This window comes from Jaculus jaculus, chromosome 3, assembly GCF_020740685.1.
Source record: "Jaculus jaculus isolate mJacJac1 chromosome 3, mJacJac1.mat.Y.cur, whole genome shotgun sequence".
NCBI classification, from domain to species: domain Eukaryota; kingdom Metazoa; phylum Chordata; class Mammalia; order Rodentia; family Dipodidae; genus Jaculus; species Jaculus jaculus.
The window spans coordinates 97874374-97882993 of record NC_059104.1 but is presented as its reverse complement, the minus strand read 5'-3'; the positions used below and the strand labels follow the sequence as shown (position 1 = coordinate 97882993).

The window sequence follows — 8620 nt, the reverse complement described above, 5'->3', positions numbered from 1 at the left end:
AAGATCCTGATATTTATTCTCAGGTTCTTAAGTATGATGCAATAGATGAAGAAAATAGTGGGGTCAGCTTCATGGTACAACCACTATGGAAAGCAATATGAAGACTACTAAAATGGTTGCCCATAGAGTTTCCAACCGACCCAGTTATTCCCTTATTGGGAATTTACCCTAAAAGCTCCACACCTCAGTTCAGAGAGATTTGCTCAACTATGATTATACCTGCTCAATTCATAATAGCTAAGAGCTTGAATCAACCCAGATGTCCATAATTACACAAATGGATAACCAAGATGTGATACATCTACATGATGGAATTCTACACAGCACAAGGGATAAATGACACAAGGAAACTTGAAGAAAAATGGTTGACCTGGAACAGATCATTCTCAGTGAACTCACCAAATCATAGAAAGGTAATTGTCACAGGGTCTCACTCATCTGTGGCTCCTAACCTGAATCTGCCTGAGATGCTGACATATCCCTAGGACTGAACAGCAGGGAGGGTGGAGTTGGAGGGGAGGGTAAGTGTTGGGGTGAGGGACACAATACTGTGCCCAAATGGCAATAGTACCATATAATGCTCTCTCCTAAAAGAGACTAAATGGCTTAACCTTCATCATGTCCTTAGAGGGAACGCCTGAAATCACAGGTCCCTGGAGACAGTATGATGAAGAGTAACCTTAGTCTTCTCCTATTTCTCTCTCTCTCTCCTGTTCTATTCCTTTTCTCTGTCAGTTTTATATTACCTATTTTTTTTGTCCTTCTCTTCCTTGGCGCTGACCTGTAACTCCCAGGAATAGCATGTGGTTAACATCCACAATGAGCTATTGATCAGAGAGACCTACAATGTTTCCCAACAGATCGATTTCTGTCAGAGTACTTGATGATCCACCAAAGGTTAGTGGTAAGACCCTACTGCTGAACATGCTACATGCTATTGGTATGGAACATGGAGTGACCTGGCTGGAATCTGGGAGAGAGTCAGTCTCTGGACAGTTAGCTTGTCTATTGCCAGAAGGTGCTACATGAGCAACTGGGAGAAAATGACCAGTTTCTCTCCCAACAACTTATGGTCTAAGCTACTCAGCTGCAACCAACCTGACGTGATGCTCACACAAGCGCAATAGTGGCACACAGCCATGGTGGGTAATGTACTGCTCTCGAGTTGGCTAAGTGATCTGCTCAGTGGAATGGAACCCATAGCTGCAGCTGGGAAACAAGTTAGAAATATGTTCCCCAAACAAGCCTGTTTTCCATTACCAAGCTCCCACCAATCGTGGCTACAGGAGGGCCTACACCTATTAAATTCTCTCTAAAAATCATAATGGTTATCCCGTTTATATGGTGCTGACTTCACTCTCCATTGGAGAATTTACTTGTCTTTTTCACGTGGATGCAGATCCTGAGGACAGAATCAGCACTTCACACCTCACCAAGGCCCCAGCTGAACCCAAGAGTAATTGGCAAAATGAGCAAGAGTGTTGCTTTCTTGGAGAACTTGGGCAAGCATAAGGGTGAAGGAGATAGTCAGAACATTCAACTCCTACCAAACCAGATATCCAGAGACACAGAGGCTCCCAAGACCTCATCACTGAAGTAGACCTATAATGAACCCAACATGGCTCAGGGAAATTTGGGGAAGAGGGGGCGAAAAGATTGTTAGAGCCACATGTTGGGATATTATGCACAGAGACATTGCCTCTTACCCATAACTGATGACTAACCCCACAATGCACGATCCACACAACCCAGCAAGAAGGGTCCCTATAGAGTGGGAATGACAGGGAGGAGGCTAATGATGGTATGAACATCGCTGTATACATAATAAAAGAAAAAGAAAAAGTGCCGGGCGTGGTGGTGCACGCCTTTAATCCCAGCACTCGGGAGGCAGAGGTCAGAGGATCACCATGAGTTCAAGGCCACCCTGAGACTACAGAGTTAATTCCAGGTCAGCCTGGACCAGAGTGAGACCCTACCTCCAAAAAAAAAAATAAATAAATAAAAATAAAAATAAAAAATAAAAAAAAAGAAAAAGAAAAAGAAAAAAGGAATGGGGTTCAGGAATGGAGGTGGCGGCTCATGGGTTAAGATGCTTGCCTAAAAAGCCTAAAGACCCAGGTTTGATTCCAAGTACCCACATAAAGCCAGATGTACAAGGTGGCTCATGTGTCTGAAGTTAGTTTACAGTGCCTAGAGGTCCTGGCATGCCCCTTTTTCTTCCCTCTCTCTTTTTCTGATAAATAATTAAATATTTTTTAAAGAATGTGGTCCAGCCTTCTGATTAAGCTGAAAATCAGAGGTGGTCTTCAATGGATTCACAAGAAGACAATGCAGAAGGAAAAGATTAAGAGACATGACTTGTACCCCGCAGAGAAGGGTGACAAGAGAGATGATCATGAAAGGACCTCCAGCAATGAAAAGTGACATGTCTCGCAGCATCTGACCAGGGTACTCAGAAGCTCATGGAGGAGGAGAGGAGTGCAGAGAGAAAGGGGAACACAAGTTGCTGTGGGGAAGTGGAGATGAGTGAGCCTTCTTCATGGACATGTGCACCCGGGTGAAGCGAAGCTCCATTGTCTTGGACACAGAAGGCTTTCCTGCTCTGCCTTGGCACTGCACTTAACCCCTTGTCTCTGTGCCCTTCACTGAGTGCCCCTAATTTTATACTTGGCCTCATTATAAGCATTAACCTGGACTTTGACAACCTCTCAACCTTCAGGTTGAGACCTGTGACCCATACTTCTCTCTCCTGTCTTTGAGCTGCTATAGTGTCTTGGTCTAGGTCATTTTTTCCAGTTTGTATTTCACTGAGTGTATCCTCAAAGGATGTATTCAATGTGTTTGTATTTTTCTCAGCATAATATAAGTGGGGTGGGGCAGTTTTAAATCATATGAGAGAGATTTGAAGTAGACTGGGATTGCAAATGCATGAACACACAGTGAAACTGTCCCAGCAGCCTGATAGCAGGTGTCAGAGATGGACCCTGTTCTGCATGGCTGAAGGCAAAGCCAGGCAAACAAAGCCAGAACATGCCTGGGTCTCATACAACTGCTCATCATTGCTACAGTCTGGCAGGCCTTGAACTTGTGACCCTCCTGCCTTAGCTCCTAAATAGCTGGGGTTTCAAGCCTGTATCTGATTTCTGCACTGGGTGCCCCATGGTCATGCTCTTGGCAGTTGCTTCCATGAAACTGTAGCCTCTTACTAAATGTTGAAAAGTTTTGCATTTGTTATTGACCCCAATTTATTTTTTGCAACAAATTGCGGGTGCTCCTGGGGAAGGCTTGCTTTCCATGGACTTCCTTTGCATGACCATGCTGAGTGCCACCCATGGCAAGTTAAAAGCACCACACTTTGTAAACTGAGGAGGAAATGGGATGTATGAGCAAGCAAAAGAAACCAAGCTAAGCGTAGTGGCACACACGTTTAATCCCAGTACTCCGGAGGCAGAGATAGGAGGATCACCATGAGTTTGAGGCCGACCTGAGGGCTACATAGGTAAGTCTAATTCAGCCTGGACCAGAGTGAGACCCTACCTCCAAAAAAAGAAAAGAAAAGAAAGAAAGAAACAGAAAAAAAAAAGAGGGAAAGCGAGAAAGAAAAGAAAGAGAAATCAAAGGGCAACATAGCCAAGAGGCCACTACAAAGTCAAAAGTGTCTGCTGCATTCAGCCATCAGGTCAAGGCAAGCCCCTGAGGGAAAGCCTCCCTGGAGTAGGAGCAAGGCACCCAAGTTCTAGGTTATGGCTAGGGAATGTAAACACCACTCACTTTCTAGAACCCTGTTTGGCATTTGACAGAATCTTGAGACTGAGTGACTGGTCTTAAGGATACACTGTATCTTTATACATTGTATTATTCTAGTTTTCTTTGACAAAAACTCATAATACTAATTTTATTGTGTTGATTTTGGAAGGGATAGAAAGGATCAGGGGCTATGAAGAATGTAAGTTTGAGCAGAGGGCCATCTGTTTTAATCCAAGAGGCTTGAATATGTTTAAATCTTGGTAAGAAGATGTGGATAGCAAGATTAAGAATTTGAAGAATGATTAAGAGAGAAAAGGATAAAATTACAAATGCACGCAGGAGGGTTTGCCTTCGTGTGGAGCAACAACTTTTTTGAGATAGGGTTTAGCTATGCAGCTCAGGCTATGCTTTAACCTGCAATCCTCCTACCTTGGCTTTCCTGAGTCAAGGAAAGACTTGTCTTTTGCAGAAAGGAGAACAAAGAGAAGTAACTACATTTCTGGTGGTTTGATTCAGGTGTCCCCCATAAACTTAGGTGTTCTGAAAGCTAGGTTCCTAGCTGATGAAGATATGGGAATTAATGCCTCCTGGAGGGAGTGTATTGTTGGGGGCCGGCTTATGGGTATTAAAGCCAGTTTCCCCTTGCCAGTGTTTGGCACACCCTCCTGTTTCTATTGTCCATCTTATGTTGGCCAGGGGGTGATGTCCACCCTCTGCTCATGCCATCATTTCCCCCTGCCATCGTGAAGCTTCCCCTCGAGCCTGTAAGCCAAAATAAATCTTTTTCCCAGAAGCTACTCTTGGTTGGGTGATTTCTACCAGCAATGTGAACCGGACTGCAACAACATTTGTTTAAAAGGGGAAGTGCTGAGTGTGGTAGTACACACTTGTGGTCCTAGCACTTGGGAGGTGGGGACATGAGGAACAAGTGTTCAAGGCCAGCCTTGGGTACATGAGACCTTTTCTCAAAACACTAAGAATAAACCACTCAGAGAAATAAAAAACAACAAAAAGGGAGATATGTTTATCCAGGCTGCAGAGCAGAAATATAAAGAGATCACACATGGTGATATTTCTTTTGTGTGTGTGGGTGTTTATGTGGTATGGTGTGGGTGTACTGTCATGTGGCACCTCACACACTCACCGGTGTCAGGAGACACTTGCTGCAGTGGCTGGAGTGCAACAGCTCTGCAGCATACGTCTATCCAGTCTATGTTTTGAGCCAGTTTCTTGCAGATTCCAACACTTGCAGGACTTTGACAATGCTCGGGTCTCCTCTGTGGGAATGGGTTACGGGTGTGCATGACTATGTCCACCTCTTTACATGGGATCTGGAGAGTCCAACTCTGGCTGTCTCGGGCATCCTAAGGCCTGCATGCTTGCACAGATGTGCAAATTAACTGACCTTCATTTTTTAAAAATATGATCTCAAGGACTCATGTTTGACTCTCTATGTCCCATGTACTCCCAATGCACATTCACACAAGCATGCAAGGTTGCACATGTACACAGGGTGGTGCACACATCTGGAGTTTCATTGTAGTGGCTGGAGGTCCTGGCACATCAACTCTACCTCTCTCTCCTCCTCTCTCACATACAAAGGCCATTCAGGTGGGCTTGCCTCAAATTTAAAAGACAACAACCAACCAACCAAGCTTCTGAGCTTCAGTTTTGGAAGGTTTTTGTAAGCCTTTATGACTAGTCAGAAAACTAGCCTCTTCTGAGCAAGGGTTGCTTGGAAGCTTCATTTTTACTATTTGTTCTTCCATCTCTTTCCCTTAACCCTCCTGCCCATTCTCCCTACACCTCTACTTGTTTATTGTTATTTTAGCTTTTTATTTTATTCCATTTGAGGGAGAGAGGAAGAAAGGGAAAGAGAGGCATATAAGGATAGAATGGACATGCCAGGCCCTTCAGCTGCTGTAAATGAACTCCAGACAGATGTGTCATCTTGTACATCTGGCTTACATGGGTCATGGGGGATTGAAACGGGGTCCTTTGGCTTCACAAGCAAGCACCCGAACTGTTAAGCCACCTCTCCAGCCCTGTTTCTTGTTGTTTATAATCTGTATATGTTAAGAATAGCAAGTAACACTTGTAATCCAACACTGAGGATGCAGTAGTATCCAGGTTTTCAGCTGCATAAAAATTTGCAACTAGTGTGGCTACATGAGACACTGTCTACAAAAAGAGCTAATTTCATGCCCCTCTTTAATCTAGATTCTACATGTATGAGAAAATGTTCAGTATGTGTCTTAGGGGGGCTGGATTATTTTGCTACACATGATCATCTACAGTCCCATCTATTTCCCTGTAAATAGCATGGTTTTATTCTTCTTTATGGCTAAATAATACTTCATTGTACATACATACCACATTTTCATTATTCATACTCCCATCTTTGGGCACCCAGGCTAATTCTATAATTTGGCTAGTATTACAATAAAAATGAGTGTACAGTTGGAACCTAAGACTTTCTGATGCTAGAGTTACTTTTCTTTGTGCAAGATTTTATTAAATGTCTTTACAGAGCAATATCCAGCCTCCAGCTGCAGTGGTCAAGACCTTGCTATTATGTAGGAACTGGCTGAGACATGGCTGAGAAGGGGGCTGTGGGAAGGATCTCATCTTTGGGTTCCACGATGGTCATGCGGTCAGACAGGGGCTTCTTATGGGCAATCTTGCCACTGGGGTCCCAGAGCAGCATGTCCTCACTTTGATGCCCAGCACACCTAGTGGACAAAATGATGACCCAGCTGGGTTTCATAGGCCTCCACTACACACCAGGACAGGATGAGCAGTAGCTTACTAAGTAGCTCCACTGGATCTGGAACCTTCTCAGACAAATACCTCTATCTCAATCAAGGAATAGGCACTTTTACTAAAGGTGGCAATACTCAGCACCCCAGGACCTGGCACTGACAAGGACCATGAGCAGGATATGTCAACACCATGTCATTATGGAAGTAAGGTTAATTCTTTAGCCACCAAATGATACCACCTGTCAAAGAACTAGCAAATTCTGGAATCGTGTGTGTGTGTGTGTGTGTGCGTGTGTGTGTGTGTGTGTGTGTATGTGCTTGTGCACACACTCATTTTGGAGTAGAAGGGTATTAATACAGTATTCTCTCTAGAGAACTATCATTGTGGCATAGCACTAATACTAATCACTGGTTTGTAAAACATGGGAGGCACTGATCATAGAATTTGTCCATGAGCTCTGTCTGTTCATTCTACTCTTTTGTATCCAAGCCAATGTATACCTGGCTAGCATGGCGAAGAAAGGCACTTTTTGTTTTGTTTTGTTTTTCAATGTAGGGCTTCATTGTAGCCCAGGCTGACCTAGAATTCACTATGTAGTCTCAAGGGAGCCTCGAATTCACAGTGGTCCTCCTACCTCTGGATCCCAAGTGCTGGAATTAAAAAGTGTGCAGCACCAACCCTGGCTTGAATAAAGGTACTTTTATGAGGTAATACTCTGTAATGTGATATTTCCATTCCTGGCATGAGTACATACTAAGTCCTGGATGCCCTCCAGAACTGGACAAAGCTATTGAGCACCATGTCTACTTAATGGTTAAAGGCATTTGCTTACAAAGTCTGTTGGCCTGGGTTCCATTTCCCAGTGCTGATATAAAGCCAGCTACATAGTGGTACATGTCTGGAGTTCACTTGCAGCAGCAGGAGGCCCATTTTCTGTCTAGAATACATGAAAACAAAGTGTAGTCAGAGGAAGGGATGATGGAGAAGAGGGGTGGGAGGAGGGTTAGTCAAAATTTATGTTATTTGTTATAATGTTATTTATTTGAGATAATTTAAACTTCTACCAGTTTTCCCCCCATTATGGGAGACATGAAAACGCCCAGATATTTTTAGTTCATTGCTAACCAGCAGGTGGCAGTCTAGGATTAAGAGCTGTTTTTCTCTTGGTGTTAGATTGAATTTGCCCTCCAAGTGGTTGGTTTAACTCCCTGTGTTGAGCCCAGCTCATTTGTTGCTACAGTATTTGCCCATCATGCACAATATCTTGAGTTTGGTCCCCAACACTGCATAGAGCCACAAAAAGCTAGCTGTGCTCATACACACTTGGAAAGTGGGGTCAGGGAAAGACCAGAAGTTCAAGGTCATCCTGGACCATATAGCAAGTTTGAGGCCATCCCAGGTTACATGAGACCCTAGCTTGGAGGGTGCAGGGAATTAAAAATAAGACTCAGGGCTGGAGAGACGGCTTAGCGGTTAAGGCATTTGCATGCAAAGCCAAAGGACCTTGGTTCAATTCCCCAGGACCCTCGTAAACCAGAACAACAAGGGGGTGCATGCATCTGGAGTTCCTTTGGAGTGGCTAGAGGCCCTGATGTGCCCATTCTCTCTTTGTCTCTCTCTGTCTCTTTCTAAAACAAGTGAATAAAAAGAAAAATTAAAGTTTTAATGAATAAGACTCAAGGGTTACCCCTCAATTTCTCTATAATATTTTTGACTTATTTTCCCACATCCATTTTTATTTAGCAATGCTTGTTGAATTTATTGAGTAGGTGAGTTCACTGTACACATTATTTCTAATCTGGCCACCCTAAGTCTACATAGTGAATTCCAGGTCATCCTGAAGTAGAGTGAGACCCTACATCAAAAAAAGAAAGCAGAACAAAACAAAAATAGGAGGCACTCTCCATGATATAGGACTGGGAATAGACTTTCTCAACAAAACCCCAGTAGCCCAGGAAATTAAACAAGCACTCAACCAATGGGATCTCATGAAGCTAATAAGCTTTTGCACATCCAACATACCATAAGCAGAGCGAATAGATTACCTGCTAAATGGGAGAAAATCTTTGCTAACTATACCACAGACTGAAGCCTAATATCTAGAATCTAC

At 43.6% G+C, this 8620-nt stretch overlaps 1 long non-coding RNA gene across 1 annotated transcript; it reads right to left on the bottom strand.

Moving 5' to 3' along the window:
* Positions 1 to 6236: 6236 nt before the first annotated feature.
* Positions 6237 to 7397, bottom strand: LOC123459376. The gene is made up of 2 exons (XR_006636259.1): positions 7343 to 7397; positions 6237 to 6479 (listed from the first exon to the last, which is right to left on the bottom strand). It is a non-coding gene; the product is annotated as an uncharacterized LOC123459376 (long non-coding RNA).
* Between the last annotated feature and the right edge of the window lie 1223 nt (positions 7398 to 8620).